Here is a 16,686-nt window from a genome sequence, read left to right on the forward strand (position 1 = left end):
CCCCCGGCCGCCCTCCGCCGCCACGACCACGAAGCTGGCGCACGTGCGTGGGCGCAGCCGGCAGCGAGGAAGAGTAGTACATGGTAGGTTGCCGCCGCTCTGGTCCTAGGAAGGCCACCGCTACTCCACTCAGTCGGCGCCAAGCTTGGTGGGGTAAACATTAGCGGCCGATTAGCCGCTTGGCGGTGACGTGGAGGCGGAAATCTTCAAAACCTTGTGCTCCGGAGGAGGTTATCGAGGCGGATGAGGAGGAGGCAAAAGCAATGGCCGGCTTTCTCAGGTTCATGGCCGGACATGGTGGTCGGGCGCCGGCGATCGTTTAGATTAGGTTTACAGTAGGTTTTAGTACGGTTTGTGCGAAATATGTAATGAATTTCATCCAGTTTGTAGGAAAAGTTTTCGAAATGTAATGAATTTCATCCGGTTAATTTGAAATTTGCTTTGTTTGCACGAATTTTGTCTGGTTAGTTCATATAGTTGTCGAAAGGTATGTGGGCAGCATCGGATGGCATCCATCAGTGTCCTCGGACAGATGCCGGTGTAAATTTGTGGGCCAGCGCTGGAGATTCCCTAACTATCATGCTATAATCGCTAACAGTCCTCCATTATTTGGCAGGGAACAGTTATCCCTCGATCAAAATCAGATCTGCGGTGTTTCGCACTCCTCCCGCGTAAGAGTGTAAACTCTTGCTTACATAAAAATGGAGCAAGTGGACGACACTGTAGCACATCATATCACTCAAACTAGCCCGCCTAACAAGCGGGACAGCACCGCCCTCGTCATTTTATTCTGGATTTCTATCGATCGATCGCGCGAAAATGTTACGCTTCGCAAGTTCTAAAGGAAAAGGCGTCACACTTACGACTCGTACGTGTCGCACCCCCGACAGTCCAGCTCGCACGCCGCTCACCAGAGGGGACACACATTGTCTTGCAATTTCACTGACATGTGGGACTGTAATTGAATAAACCGTCGATAGCCGAAATCTAAAGAGAGAAACAGGGGAGGGAGAAGAGATCTCCTGCCCGCCGTGCACGAACTCCAAGAAATATATGGTGATAATTTGAGGTGGGCCATGATGGAGTCCGGACCGCTTCCGGAGCCCGCTCTGACCGCCCTGGCCCCTCAAGACGCTAGTTGCCCGCCGCATGCATGCATAGCATGTAACTAAAAACTGGGATATAAGCCCGCTTATGTGGAGGAGAGAGAGGCATTGACAAAGTCAAGGAGTGGGCTCTGCAAGAGCCCATCTCTACACCTGCTCCTAGGTATAAAAAAATAATTCCAAAATAGGCATAAAAACAATTGTGTCTAAAAAAAGAAAGGTAAAAAACATTTGAGGAAATAGATAGAGAGAAAGTGAGAAAAAGTTGTAACCTTATAGCCAACCTTATAGTCAACAGTATGGTAGCATTACATGAGGAAGGAGGGAGTGGTGCACATGCCAAGTTCACTGGGCTGCTGTGTTTCACACTCCTCCGTCGTAACAGTGGAGACAATAGCTTTCATCAAAAATAAACAATGAATACTCGTTGCTCATCCTCTATATCGGAAAGAATACTTTCATTCGCCGACATGTGGGACGTCAACCATCCAGGTCCACCTGCCATGCACAAAATTATCCTGTTCTACCCCGGTCGTATCGCAGGCCCAACCTTTCCCACTGTAAGTTGTTCGGACGAAGGAACCATCATGACTTTGTTGAATTCCGCTTCTTCAAGAAAACTTACTGTACCCGCAATACTGCTACCACACGCGAAGACTGAATGGCACTGTACCACGTTATATCACTAAAACCCACTAGGCCAAACTAGCCCGCCTAGGTCATCTATTTTGGAATGGAGGGAGTACGTCTCTGCACTGCTATGATTTTGTGTTGTACGTCTTTGTACTTTTGCTATGATTTTCCTACCCTCTGAACCAAATGAGGCCTGAATGTATCCGTGTCGACTATTGTCTGATCGATCGCTAAGCCTACAATTTTAGGAGCTAGGGCTATTGGTCGATCAACGACGGATAAGTATAAGCGTACCACGAGCTCATCAGACCCAACGTTTCTCTTCGGTGAGTGTTTTGCAAGTACTATAGCTCGCATAGTAGCTAGCTGATGACCCGCAAGTATACGGGATAGTTGTAGCCTCTTTCCATAAGTAAGAGTATCGAACCCAACGAGGAGCTAAAGGTAGAACAAATACTCTCCCAAGTCCTATTTGCCACTGATACGACTCTACGCACGCTTGACATTCGCTTTACCTAGAACAAGTATGAAACTAGAAGTACTTTGTAGGTGTTGTTCGATAGGTTTGCAAGATAATAAAGAGCACGTAAATAAAAAGTAGGGGCTGTTTAGATAAAGAAGCAATAAAGTAAATATAGCGAGTGTGGAAAAGTGGTGGTAGGAGTTGTGAAATTGTCCCTAAGCAATTGACTACTTTACTAGACCGATATCAAGTTCTATGTGGGAGAGGCCACTGCTAGCACGTCATCCCTGACTCGGAATTCTATGCACTTATGATTGGAACTATTAGCAAGCATCCGCAACAACTAACGTTCATTAAGGTAAAACCCAACCATAGCATTAAGATATATTGGTCCCCCTTCAATCATGTATGCATCAATTTCTATGCGAGGTTGAAGCTTCTGTCACTCTTGCCCTCCAATACATAGTCCTATCAACATACAACTAACCCTATGGTGTGATCCACGCGTGCGCTCATATGATGGGCACCAAAGGACAGCAACATAACCACAAGCAAATTAAATCAATCATAGCAATTCATCAACCACCAATAGGACAACGAAAATCTACTCAGACATCATAGGATGGCAACACATCATTAGATAATAATATGAAGCATAAAGCACCATGTTCAAGTAGAGGGTACAACGGGTTGCGGGAGAGTGGACCTCTGTAGATAGATGGGCGAAGGTGATGGAGATGTTGGTGAAGATGGCGGAGGTGTTGGTGAAGATCGCGGTGATGATGATGGCCCCCAGCAGCGCTCCGGCGCCACCGGAAGCAAGGGGGAGAGGGGCCCCCTTCTTCTTCTTCTTCCTTGACCTCCTCCCTAGATGAGAGAAGGGTTTCCCCTCTGGTCCTTGGCTCCCATGGCTTGGGAGGGGCGAGAGCCCCTCCGAGATTGGATCTATCTCTCTTTTTCTGCATTCTGGGATTCTGCCCTGGCACCGTTTCTTTTATATCCAGAGATCCCTAACTCCGATTGGATTGAAACCTTCGCCCAGATATTTTTCCAAAAATTAGCTTTCTTGTGGCCAAAGAAGGGCATCAACCGCCTTACGAGTGGCCCAGGAGGGTGGGGGCGCGCCCACCTAGAGTGGGCGTGGGCCCCTATCTCGTGGCCACCTCGGGCACCGTCTCGCATTGATTTTACTTCCCAAAAATCACAAATATTCCAAATTAATTCTCCGTCCGTGTTTACCCCGTTTGGACTCCGTTTGATATGGGGTTTCTTCGAAACATAAAACATGCAACAGACAGGAACTGGCACTGGGCACTGGATCAATATGCTAGTCCCAAAAAATAGCATAAAATGTTGCCAAAAGTATATGAAAGTTGAATAATATTGGCATGGAACAATAAAAAATTATAGATACAACAAAGACGTATCAGCATCCCCAAGCTTAATTCCTGCTCGTCCTCGAGTAGGTAAATGATAAAAAAGATAATTTTTGATGTGGAATGCTACCTAGCATAATCTTGATCATATGTCTAATCATGGCATGAATATTAAGACACGAGTGATTCAAAGCAATAGTCTATCATTTGACATAAAAACAATATTACTTCGAGCGTACCAATAAAGCAATCATGTCTTTTCAGAACAACATGGCCAAAGAAAGTTATCCCTACAAAATCATATAGTATGGTTGTTGCTCTATCTTCATCACACAAAGTATTTAATCATGCACAACCCCGATGACAAGCCAAGCAATTGTTTCATACTTTAATAATCTCCAACCTTTTCAACTTTCACGCAATACATGAGCGTGAGCCATGGATATAGCACCATGCGTGGAATAGAATGGTGGTTGTGGAGAAGACAAAAAAGGAGAAGAAAGTCTCACATCAACTAGGCGTATCAACGGGCTATGGAGATGCCCATCAATAGATATCAATGTGAGTGAGTAGGGATTGCCATGCAATGGATGCACTAGAGCTATAAGTGTATGAAAGCTCAAACTGAAAACTAAGTGGGTGTGCATCCAACTTGCTTGCTCATGAAGACCTCGGGCATTTGAGGAAGCCCATCATCGGAATATACAAGCCAAGTTCTATAATGAAAATTCCCACTAGTATATGAAAGTGAAAACATAGGAGACTCTCTCTATGAAGAACATGGTGCTATTCTGAAGCACAAGTGTGGTAAAAGGATAGTAACATTGCCCCTTCTCTCTTTTTCTCTCATTTTTTTGAATAGGCTTCTTTGGCCTCTCCCCTTTTTTTATTTAGGCTTCGTTGGCCTCTCCTTTTTTTATTAAGTTCGGAGTCTCATCCCGACTTGTGGGGGAATCATAGTCTCCATCATCCTTTCCTCACTGGGGCAATGCTCTAATAATGATGATCATCACACTTTTATTTACTTACAACTCAATATTACAACTCGATATTTAGAACAAAGATATGACTCTATATGAATGCCTCTGGTGGTGTACCGGGATGTGCAATGATCTAGCGTAGCAATGACATCAAAAAATGGACAAGCCATGAAAACACCATGCTAGCTATCTTACGATCATGCAAAGCAATATGACAATGAAAAGCTCAAGCCATGTATATGATGATGATGAAAGTTGCATGGCAATATATCTCAGAATGGCTATGGAAATGCCATGATAGGTAGGTATGGTGGCTGTTTTGAGGAAGATATACGGAGGTTTATGTGTGAGAGAGCGTATTGTATCACGGGGTTTGGATGCACCGTGAAGTTTGCACCGACTCTCGAGGTGAGAAAGGGCAATGCACGGTACCGAAGAGGCTAGCAATGATGGAAGGGTGAGAGTGCGTATAATCCATGGACTCAACATTAGTCATAAAGAACTCATATACTTATTGCAAAAATCTACAAGCCACTGAAAACAAAGTACTACGTGCATGCTCCTAGGGGGATAGATTGGCAGGAAAATACCATCGCTCGTCCCCGACCGCCACTCATAAGGAAGACAATCAATAAATAAAATTGTGCTCCAACTTCATCACAAAGGGGTTCACCATACGTGCATGCTACGAGAATCACAAACCTCAACACAAGTATTACTACTAATCTACAACCACCCACTAGCATGACTCTAATATCACCACCTTTATATCGCAAAACTATGGCAAGGAATCAAACATATCATATTCAGCGATCTACAGGTTTATGTAGGATTTTATGACTAACCATGTGAATGACCAATTCCTGTCATCTCTCTAAATAGATATAAGTGAAGCAAGAGAGTTTAATTCTTTCTACAAAAGATATGCCCACGCTCTAACAAATATAAGTGAAGCAAAAGAGCATTCTACAAATGGCGGTTTCCTATGTGAAGAGAAACAAGCAATCCAAACTTCCAATGATATAAGTGAAGAACATGAAGCATTCTATAAAGCCATAATCAAAAGATTTAAGTGAAGTGCAATGAGAATTTTATAAATCAACCAAGTAATATCTCATACCAGCATGGTTCATAAAAGAAAAATGAAAACTAAATGCAAAAGACGCTCCAAGACTTGCACATATCGCATGAACGAAATGAATACGAAAACATACCGATACTTGTTGAAGAAAGAGGGGATGCCTTCCGGGGCATCCCCAAGCTTAGACGCTTGAGTCTCCTTGAATATTTACTTGGGGTGCCTCGGGCATCCCCAATCTTGAGCTCTTGCCTCTCTTCCTTTTCCTCATATCGAGACCTCCTCGATCAAATACTTCATCCACACAAAACTTCAACAGAAAACTCGGTAAGATCCGTTAGTATAATAAAGAAAATAACTACTCTAAGTACTGTTGAAAACCAATTAATATTTTGTTTTTGCATTGTTTCTACTGTAATATAACTTTTTCATGGCTTAATCCACTGATATAAATTGATAGATTCATCAAAACAAGCAAACTATGCATCAAAAACAGAATCTGTCAAAACAGAACAGTCTGTAGCAATCTGAACATCCACCATAGTTATGGTACCCCAAAAATTCTACCAAAATTATGAACAATAAACAATTTGTACAGAAAGACAGTGCAAAATGAATCAGAACAATTTGACGTTCCAGTAAAAAATGTAAAACGGCGCACTACAGCCAAAGTTTCTGTCCTGCACCATACAAACCAACAAGCATTGTAAACATCCTAATGGCAAACCTTGGCACATTATTTTTATAATACAATGGAATTGTACAAGGGGATAATTATTTTTGTTGAAAATTTTCTGTAATTAAGATTCACAAAGTCTCCGTGAGCATGAACAAAGTTCAAGGAGCTCTCCCACTTCAACAATGCTTGTCTCTCTCAATTTCACTTTCCTTTTTGAAAAGTTTTAGGGTTCCCCTCTTTATTTTTTTGTTTTTAAACTACATAAAAGCACTCAAAAGAAATAAATGACTCTCTAAAACTTCCGGGTTGTCTCCCTGGCAGCGCTTTCTTTAAAGCCATTAAGCTAGGCATATAGTGCTCAAGTAATGGATCCACCTGGATCCCAAGGTATATCAAAGCCAATTTTAATTAACAATGATTTGTGATTTAGTAGTGAGCACAAAGTAACATATATCAAGCAACAACAAAGTCTAACTCTCTTCCTATGCATAGGCATGTCATAAAAGAACAATTCATGCACACATAGTAAAGGCCAATGCATAGTATAAGCAGTTTCTTGCAATTTTATCATATTGGAAACATAGAGGATGAGATATAGTTCCTCTCTCATAATAATTGCAAGTAGGAGCAGCAAGCACATGCATATTATATTCATCAAACTTATCATGTGCAATGGTAAAAGGCAACTCATCAATATAATCCTTAATAAGCACAAACTTCTCCGATATAGTGTAGTTTGGAGAATTCAAAAAGATAATAGGACTATCATGCGTGGGTGCAATAGCAACAATTTCATGTTTAACATAAGCAACTATAGCAAGTTCATCTCCATAAGCATAAATCATATTGGCATCATGGCCACAAGCATAGTAAGCATCATCAAAAAGGGATATTTCAAGAGAATCAACGGGATCATAACAATCATCATAGCAATCATCCTTCGGTAAGCACGAAGGGGAATTAAACAATGTATGAGTTGAAGAGTTACTCTCATTAGAAGGTGGGCACGGATAGCTAATCCACTCTTCCTCCTTTTGTTCTTCGCTCTCCTCGTCATCTTTTTCATCCAATGAGCTCACAGTTTCATCAATTTCTTCTTCCATAGCTTCCTGCAAAATATTAGTCTCTTCTTGGACAGCGGATAATTCCTCAATATATAGTTTAACATAGGCATTAGAAGCATAATTATCATAACAATATTCAAGTATGGCAAAAATTTCATATTTATAGAGAGTAGCATCATACTTTTCAATCAAAGAAGCAATTTCATAAGCACCCTTAAAAGCAACAAATTCTTCAATTTTTTGAACATCATAGTAATTATAAACACCCTTAACATACGGAGATACGATTCCATTATCACTAGACAAGCATTGATAGGGAAGGTGTTTCTTAGGGTTTTCAGAACGACAAGTAAAATCATATAGTTCACATAAATTCCAAGCATAGCATTGCAAATGATGAATTTGATCCAGTAAAAGTTTCCCTTTTCACATATACGGTGTCGCACATAACAAGCATGCTCATCTAAAGATTTTCCCTCAACTAAGCTAGTTCGGGTTTCAGCACGAGCACAAAGGGAACAAAGATGATCCAAGTAAAAAGCTTCAGTAGTGTGATAGATTTTGAGTGGTTCTTCAACCATTGGTGTAGTAGGTACAACTAATTTTTTTGGTATTTTGCGTTTCCTACCCATAACTAAAGATAGAAAACAACTAAGAACAACAAATAAAAATTACTTAGTGATAAAGCAAACAAGCACACACGAGAATATTCACCCCACGCTATGACTCCTCGGCAACGACTCCAGAAAAAGGTCTTGATGCCCCACAAGTATACGGGGTAGTTGTAGCCTCTTTCGATAAGTAAGAGTGTCGAACCCAATGAGGAGCTAAAGGTAGAACAAATACTCTCTCAAGTCCTATTTGCCACTGATACGACTCTACGCACGCTTGACGTTCGCTTTACCTAGAACAAGTATGAAACCAAAAGTACTTTGTAGGTGTTGTTGGATAGGTTTGCAAGATAATAAAGAGCACGTAAATAAAAAGTAGGGGCTGTTTAGATAAAGAAGAAATAAAGTAAATATAGCGAGTGTGGAAAAGTGGTGGTAGGAGTTGTGAAATTGTCCCTAAGCAATTGACTACTTTACTAGACCGATAGCAAGTTCTATGTGGGAGAGGCCACTGCTAGCACATCATCCCTGACTTGGAATTCTATGCACTTATGATTGGAACTATTAGCAAGCATCCGCAACTACTAACGTTCATTAAGGTAAAACCCAACCATAGCATTAAGATATATTGGTCCCCCTTCAATCCTGTATGCATCAATTTCTATGCTAGGTTGAAGCTTCTGTCACTCTTGCTCTCCAATACATAGTCCTATCAACATACAACTAACCCTATGGTGTGATCCACGCGCGCGCTCATATGATGGGCACCAAAGGACAACAACATAACCACAAGCAAATTAAATCAATCATAGCAATTCATCAACCACCAATAGGACAACGAAAATCTACTCAGACATCATAGGATGGCAACACATCATTGGATAATAATATGAAGCATAAAGCACCATGTTCAAGTAGAGGGTACAGCGGGTTGCGGGAGAGTGGACCGCTGTAGATAGATGGGGGAAGGTGATGGAGATGTTGGTGAAGATGGCGGAGGTGTTGGTGAAGATCGCGGTGATGATGATGGCCCCCAGCAGCGCTCCGGCGCCACCAGAAGCAAGGGGAGAGGGCCCCCTTCTTATTCTTCTTCCTTGACCTCCTCCCTAGATGGGGGAAGGGTTTCCCCTCTGGTCTTTCGCTCCCATGGCTTGGGAGGGGCGAGAGCCCCTCCAAGATTGGATCTATCTCTCTGTTTCTGCGTTCTAGGATTCTGCCCTGGCACCGTTTCTTTTATATCCAGAGATTCGTAACTCCGATTGGATTGAAACCTTCGCCCAGATCTTTTTCCAAAAATTAGCTTTCTTGCGGCCAAAGAAGCGCATCAACCGCCTTACGAGTGGCCCAGGAGAGTGGGGGCGCGCCCACCTGGAGTGGGCGTGGGCCCCTATCTCGTGGCCACCTCGGGCACCGTCTCGCGTTGATTTTACTTCCCAAAAATCACAAATATTCCAAAATAATCCTCTGTCCGTTTTTTTCCCGTTTGGACTTCGTTTGATATGGGGTTTCTGCGAAACATAAAACATGCAACAGACAGGAACTGGCACTGGGCACTGGATCAATATGTTAGTCCCTAAAAATAGTATAAAAAGTTGCCAAAAGTATATGAAAGTTGAATAATATTGGCATGGAACAATCAAAAATTATAGATACGATGGAGACGTATCACTAGCCTACTAACACAAAGAATAATCAAACAAGCCCTGCTGATATGATAAACAGTTCAAACTTACATCTAAGCATGCCATATATTACATCAAAAGCTGGTGAGGATACATCTGTATCCATAACACGGAGAGGGTTCACATGATTCACTATCAAACAAAAGTAGCAAGTACTGCCCACACAAGACAGTGCACTAGCCCTAAGATGGTTTGATAACACGCATCATTCTGGTAATTAAACAGAGGGCAATGCAAACTACCCTGAAGGATTAGCGCGACCAACTATTTCTTGTCATTGATCTCTCAGGCAATGACCACAACACGGACAGCGGCATGGGAATCGATCTCTGGGGCGATGTCCACATGACTGACCGCGACATCGGAATCGATCTCTGGGGCAATGTCCACAGGATGGACAGCAGCATCGGAATCGATCTTCGGGGCGATGCCAACAGAACGGGCCGCGACATTGGAATCATCAAGGACATCCACCGGCACCTGCACAACCCTAACATATTAGCAAGCACATTCCAAATAATCAAAAACCACAACCATGGTAATAAGCCATTATTTTTTACCTTGTGCAGCTCACCGGGGGATCTCATCCCTTCGGGGGCCATCTCCTCGTCCTCGATGGGGGCCATCACCTTGCCAGGGGAATACTACTTCTCAACAGCGACTATCTCCTTAAACTCGGCCTTGAGCCATGCATAGGTGGCCATCAGAGTTTCTAGGGTAGGCACGGTGGGGCCCTTGCTGTTCTTCCAACTTTCTTTGAGGAGTTCGTCCGCCAACATCATCAACTCTTTGGCCAGTGCTTGTTTCTTGGAGTTCTTCGTCTCCATGGGTTGGCCCGCCAACATGGTCAACTCGTTGGTCGGTGCTCGCTTCCTGGAGATCGCTGTCTCCAGTGGGTTGTCCGCCGGCAACTCTTTGCCTACTGCTCCAGGATGCATCAATGAACTTACAAACAAAAAGCAATCAAAAGGAAACCACAATCACAATGAAAACGGGAAAAGAATAGGATGTGAGAATTGGTCAGTGCTTCGCAAAAAGAAGATTCTTGGAATGAAAATATAGCAGCATAACTGATTCGCCCACCTTTCCTTCATCGGTACAGAAGAAAAATGGCAGAAGTGAGTAGCCTAGAGTGAGGTTTTCTTCAAGAAAGGGAAGAAAGGGCTTCAACGAGCGTTCCAGTGAAATGATGGTTGCTTCGTCCAGTCCAACTTGGAGGCCACCTTAACACTATTGGTAAAGGTGTGGGTTTTGTGATATGACGGGTCATGATGGCCACACCGGGGTGACAGGTGAGTCTTGACTGTAGCACCTCGCTGTGATTTGGTGGATGGCACGCGGGCCCGGATGCTTTGGGACTAGCCACAGTGGGGAGTAACATACACTAGTAACATACACATATCCCTAGACTATATTACTACCTTCATAGTGGATAGTAACATAAGTGTGGTAACATACAAAGCTTTATTTATTAGGTTATAGACTCATATTGCATTGGGACATGTCATGTTACAGTAACTAGCTAAGTTACTCAAACTACCTCTTTCCTCATTAACTCATTGACACATAAGAAAATTTGCTGAGTTGGACTCGATGTTACTGCTGAAGTTACTCCCTCTGTGGCTAGTCTGATGTCCCGCATGTAGATAGAGCGGCTAGTCATATAGGAGTGCTCAATACTGTGCACTGCGATCAAGGCGGAGAGGAAAACGAGAGAACTACGTAATTAATGCATGAGTTTAATTAGGGTAGTTTTGTAAAGTACGAGATACATTCCTCCAATCGCAAAATGCCTTGGTTCATGATATTTGTGATTTGAGCCCTATAAACCGGAAGGGAGGGAGTAGTGCACGCGGTGTAGTCTAGTCACTTGTTGATATCTCTAGAAAGGCAAATGCTCCTTTCCGATTTACAGGGCTGTACTACTCCCTCCGTCTAGGTGTGTAAGTCATCTTACGAAAACCAAATAGTCCCAAAACACTTAGGCGCGGTGCATTAACTTCTACCTTGTTTCTTGTTTCTTGACATATCAACCAATAAGAGATGAGAGGTGTGCATGCTTTTAATGACTTGCAGTGGCTAGTTCATTGCATGCAATGCTATTAATTAGCAAATAAACATTGGTGACCCCAGGAGGAAATGGTGCTAAGCGCGTGGACCTATGCAGAATGGGTATCAACCAATGGATGATGGAGTTTAATTGTTAAACAATTCAATGAGGGAAGCTTAGCTACAAATTCAACGACTTACTCACCTAGACAGAGGGGGTAGCAAGTACTAGTACTACAATAGTGGGCTCAAATAGCAATTTTGTCTCATGCAAGAGCCTGGCTACTATATGCGTGCTCCAAGGCACCGCACCAGGCGAGCGTTCGCAACTGCCACGTTCGGGTTGCGCTTGGCTCTTCGCCTCTTCGAGAAGACGAACAATGATGTTACTCCTACTTCTACAGTATCAAATCAACTGTTGCATGTCCGTCCACCTCTTGCGGGAGGGATAGCGTATAGCGAAAGCTTCTACTTACTGCTCCTGCCTTTGCGTCTATGACAGGTGGGCCCAATAGGTGGTTGGCCCTCCTGTCATGCAGCCAAAGGCAGGTGCAGTTAAGGCACCGGAGCTCAGTCCACGATTGAGAGGGCGTTGTAGTAATCAAATTGCTCGGTCTTGTACGAGTTGATGCGACACATCAAAGCACTGCACTAGATATAAGTCTTTTTACACATTTCAAATGGACTACAACATACAGATGTATGTAGACATATTCTGCTTCGTATGTAGTCACTTGTTGCAATCTCTAAAAAGACTTATATTTGGAACCAGAGGGAGTACAACGCATGCATGCATGTCGTGACTTTCCTTTTGATACTTGCATGTGTTGATTTGATGCACCTTGCCAAATTTTGACTATAAATTTAACTAACCAAATTTTCATGCATGTCACAAAAAATTACGGGGCTGTTTGGATTGTGACTATGTTTGTCTTATGTTGCCACATTATTTTTCCCACACTTGCCACACTTGCCTAACTTGAGTTGCTCAAATTGTTAGACACACTTTGGCTTGCCTAAGGGAATCTTGCCACAATTTTTGTGTCTATGACATGTGGGGTTCACTGCTAATAAAAAAATTCTTGTCTTAGGTGTGGCTAATAAAAAAGACTTATATTTAGGAACGGAGGGAGTAGAAAATATAAATAATAATGCATGCTGGGGCAACCCCCACGTTTCCGCTAATTTTAGCCATGGGCATGTTCACAATTTTTACGAGGGGGTGGTTGTTCATTTAATGGAGGGACTTGTAGTACCAGACTTGAACGATACAAAGTGCGACCTGCACACCGTAACACCACTTGGAACAAGCGGGTAGCTATCTCAAAAAACAATCAACAACTAAAGAAAACCGTGACCTGGCATGTAGTACACAATTTTAAACGATTGTTTTGATGGAGTGAAAAAGGAAAACTAACCCACTACGTATATATAGGCCGGAGCCTCCGCGCTTGCTTGCTAGGGTTACTCTATTCACACACTCTCATCCTCTCCAGATCTAAACAAGATAGGGGTGGTAACACTGTCTTTCTCCCTTCAAAAAACACTATCTTTCTATCGTCACCGCTGGTAACAGAACCGGACATATCCCCCTCCGCCGGTGAAGGGGAGGAGGGGCAGCGTCTAGGCCGTCGTCGGCAGCAACGGAGGAGACCCACTGCCGGCCACACTGTTATCTCTGGCCGAGCGCCGATGCGGGAGGTCCTCCGATCCCTTCGTCGTTGCCTGTGGGCGGATCCGGCCTCCTGCTGCCCACCTATCCACATCCCGATGACCTTCAGGTATATCTTCGTTCGAAACCGCCTTAGCTCTACTTCCCCAGCTCGCTACGTCGTTGCATGTGCATCATTTTCTACCTCTCAGCCCCTCTCAATCGGATGGTCCAATGTCACCTATTTTTTCTATTGTTAGAGGTAAAGCTACTTCATGGAGTCGAATCTTGTACTCCCTCCGTCCGAAAATACTTGTCATTGAAATGGATGTATCTAGATGTATTTTAGTTCTAGACACATCCATTTTGATGACAAGTAATTCCGGACGGAGGGAGTACTTGGTTCAAACAAGAAATAAAGTGGGGGTGGGGGAATTTAGTATGTACATCGGACTTGGTACAAACAGGAAGGAAAGGGGGTGAAAGTAGTACAGACTGGTCATCCAACCGGTCTCTTGGTCGAAAAGGGAAATATAGGGGTAACGCTGTACATAGTGGTATGACCATGACTAGATTTCCTATCCACACATAGGAGTAGGTGGCTAGAGTGAACAAAAATGGGACCAACCCAGATATGTTTCTTGGATGTTTGTTTCTCGAGGCAACAAACTATGAATCACCACTTTATGCCCCTATTTACGTACATGGTGCTGGACTGCTGGTGCACCCACTGTCCCATGCCCTTGTAACAAATATTTAGCTTTTCTTAATCTAATGTCCCTGGTAAAAATGAAGCCATGCCACTGTTATAACCCATGAAAAGTTTAGCCAAATGTTTTTGCCTGTAATTGTTTGAGACTCTGACTGTTTCCTCTATACCTTTTTGTGCAAATAGGGATATCCAGTTCACCTGGTTGCTGTTGTGACCTTTTGGTGCACTGCACAAAACTCTTCTTAAAAGAAGTGACTTTTGTGCTGTTTAACTGGAATGTCAGAATGGAACAGTTGGTTCATTTCGGTGGAACTGCACAAAGTGAGATCTGTGTTCCAATCCTCATCATCCATATTGGTGCCATAACCTTCGTTTAGGTAAGAATGATATTTAATGCATGTGTTCATCTCTATTTTCTGACTGCCATGAGAAAATAATGCTATTTTTACTAGTACACTTGTACTCCCTCACTGACAAAACCAATTCTGAAATAGAAGGCCAATCATGTACTTGGTTTCACCAACTGGTGAGGAGAAAGAGAAACAGAGCATGAAGAGGAAGAAGAAGAAGAAGAATAAACAGTGCCAAGGCGATCTTGCTGAAGCTAGAGGCCTTGGTCGAGGCCATTCAAGGGCTCCGGCAACGACTACCTTACATGTGGGACGATCCTCCAGGGAGCCCTTCCACTTCTGTTGTCTCACTTAATTAATTAGGAGTACTTAAGTACCACTAATTTATTGCTGCCTAATTTTCCTATCGAAGTTAAACAAATCTTTAGTAGGACCCTATGTTGAATCTGGAGCAGGGAGGGAATATTATTAGTGTCATGACATAATAGTGCTATTGTTTTGCATGTCAATTTATTGCCATTGGTTCAATGAGGCAATGTTTTGCGTATTTTCCATCATGAATTTGATGCTACTGTTTGAGTAATATGCTAATGTCTTCCTATCCTTTCTCACTAAGCTAATGAAGGTTTCACCTTGTTCCTACTTGTGCAAACAGGGATCATGTTGTGCCAATCATACATTTTAGTGGAACTACACAAGATAATACAATAAACTGTATCCCAGCCAGTGCTTTAACTCTGCTGGAAGTTCTTGATAATCTTTCGATATAATCTCAGCACTGGTAAACAAGAGTGATTTCAACCATACATTTGAAGTGCACAAAAATATATACTATACAGTGATTCCAGTGAGTGCTTTATCATCTCTTATGGGACTACATGAATAAGCTTTTTTTCTCAGGTTGGTACGGGCCTAAGGCCTTCATCCATATTAGTTTGGTGTCATCTCTATTTGGTGCTACTGTCATGAGAAACTCCTTTATCTTTGCACGTTAAAGTTTAGCAACCTATGATAAATGGCAATGCTTTGAGAGTTGAGCTAATTGGCACTGATTAAATAAAATAATACCTCTCTTTAAGCAAGACTACTATGTTGCTAACTTTACCCATTAAGATAATGAGGTTGCTTCTATTTGTTACTGTATGTTTCATCAACTAGTCCCACTATCACAGTAATCTCACTCTCTCAATATATGTGCCAACAGGGATGCTCGATTTTGGTGGAACTGCACAAAAACTTTGGGTGCTTCATTGCCTCGACAGCTTCCGTCCTTTCCTGTCAGTCGCTAATCTCGGCTTGCTTTCTTCCTTTGCTGTCAATCGCTTCACTTATCTCGGCTTCCAGTCAAAGGAAATAGTAATTGATATGCTACCTCACACAGGTTGGTACTGGTCTTTATCCTGATTATTGTGCTTGTCATGTATTGGTAATTTGGTATTGTGCTACTGTTTGCCGATTTTATAAAGGAGTAACTTGGAGCCTGAACTCGCAGGAAAATCATTGCATTGGGTGATTTCAGTAGAACTGCACAAAATGATGAGATGGACAGATACTTATGTTGCTGCCATGTACTCCAAAGTTCACTCAGACAAGCATCGATGTTGACAAGAAGTGCCTATATTCATTCGAGTATCAACCGGTGTCAACCAGTAGTCAAACTCCCAAGTATTAGGAGAGTGAACGCCAAAAATATTGTTTGGCGCATAGCCCAAAAGAACACAGTCCAGTCTTTGGTCCCAACTTGTGCCTTTTGGTTATAGGCAGATATGGTAGCGAACTGTATGGCATGGGGTCTAAAGATTCCAGACAAGTTGGTTGACGCGTATATTCATCTGGCACTTAATCAGTCTGCGCACCAGGGATGCTCCATTTCAGTTGAACTGCACAAAAAATTTGGGTGGTTCATTTTCTCAACCGCCTCCTTTCTCGTCTGCAATGTAGAATTTTGGCGAGCTACAGGACCAAGATGAGCCAGTAAACTAGTTGGATGAAAGTAGTGGCCAAGTTGCTCAAACCTCGCTTGGCACGAGGCCACTATTTGAGGATAAACCTACAAGCAAAGTTCAGATTGTCTGTGTTGCCTCTTATGTACTCGAAAGTTTACTCGTAAAAGAACTAATTTTAGCAAGAAGTACCTCCGACTGAACACCATTTACCAGTCTGTACCCTAGGTAATTAAAGTTCATCCATGGATCATATTGGTTGTGATCTCAATCATTTGGATGCATAAACATACTGAACATGTGTATATC

This window comes from Triticum dicoccoides, chromosome 3B, assembly GCF_002162155.2.
Source record: "Triticum dicoccoides isolate Atlit2015 ecotype Zavitan chromosome 3B, WEW_v2.0, whole genome shotgun sequence".
NCBI lineage: Eukaryota > Viridiplantae > Streptophyta > Magnoliopsida > Poales > Poaceae > Triticum > Triticum dicoccoides.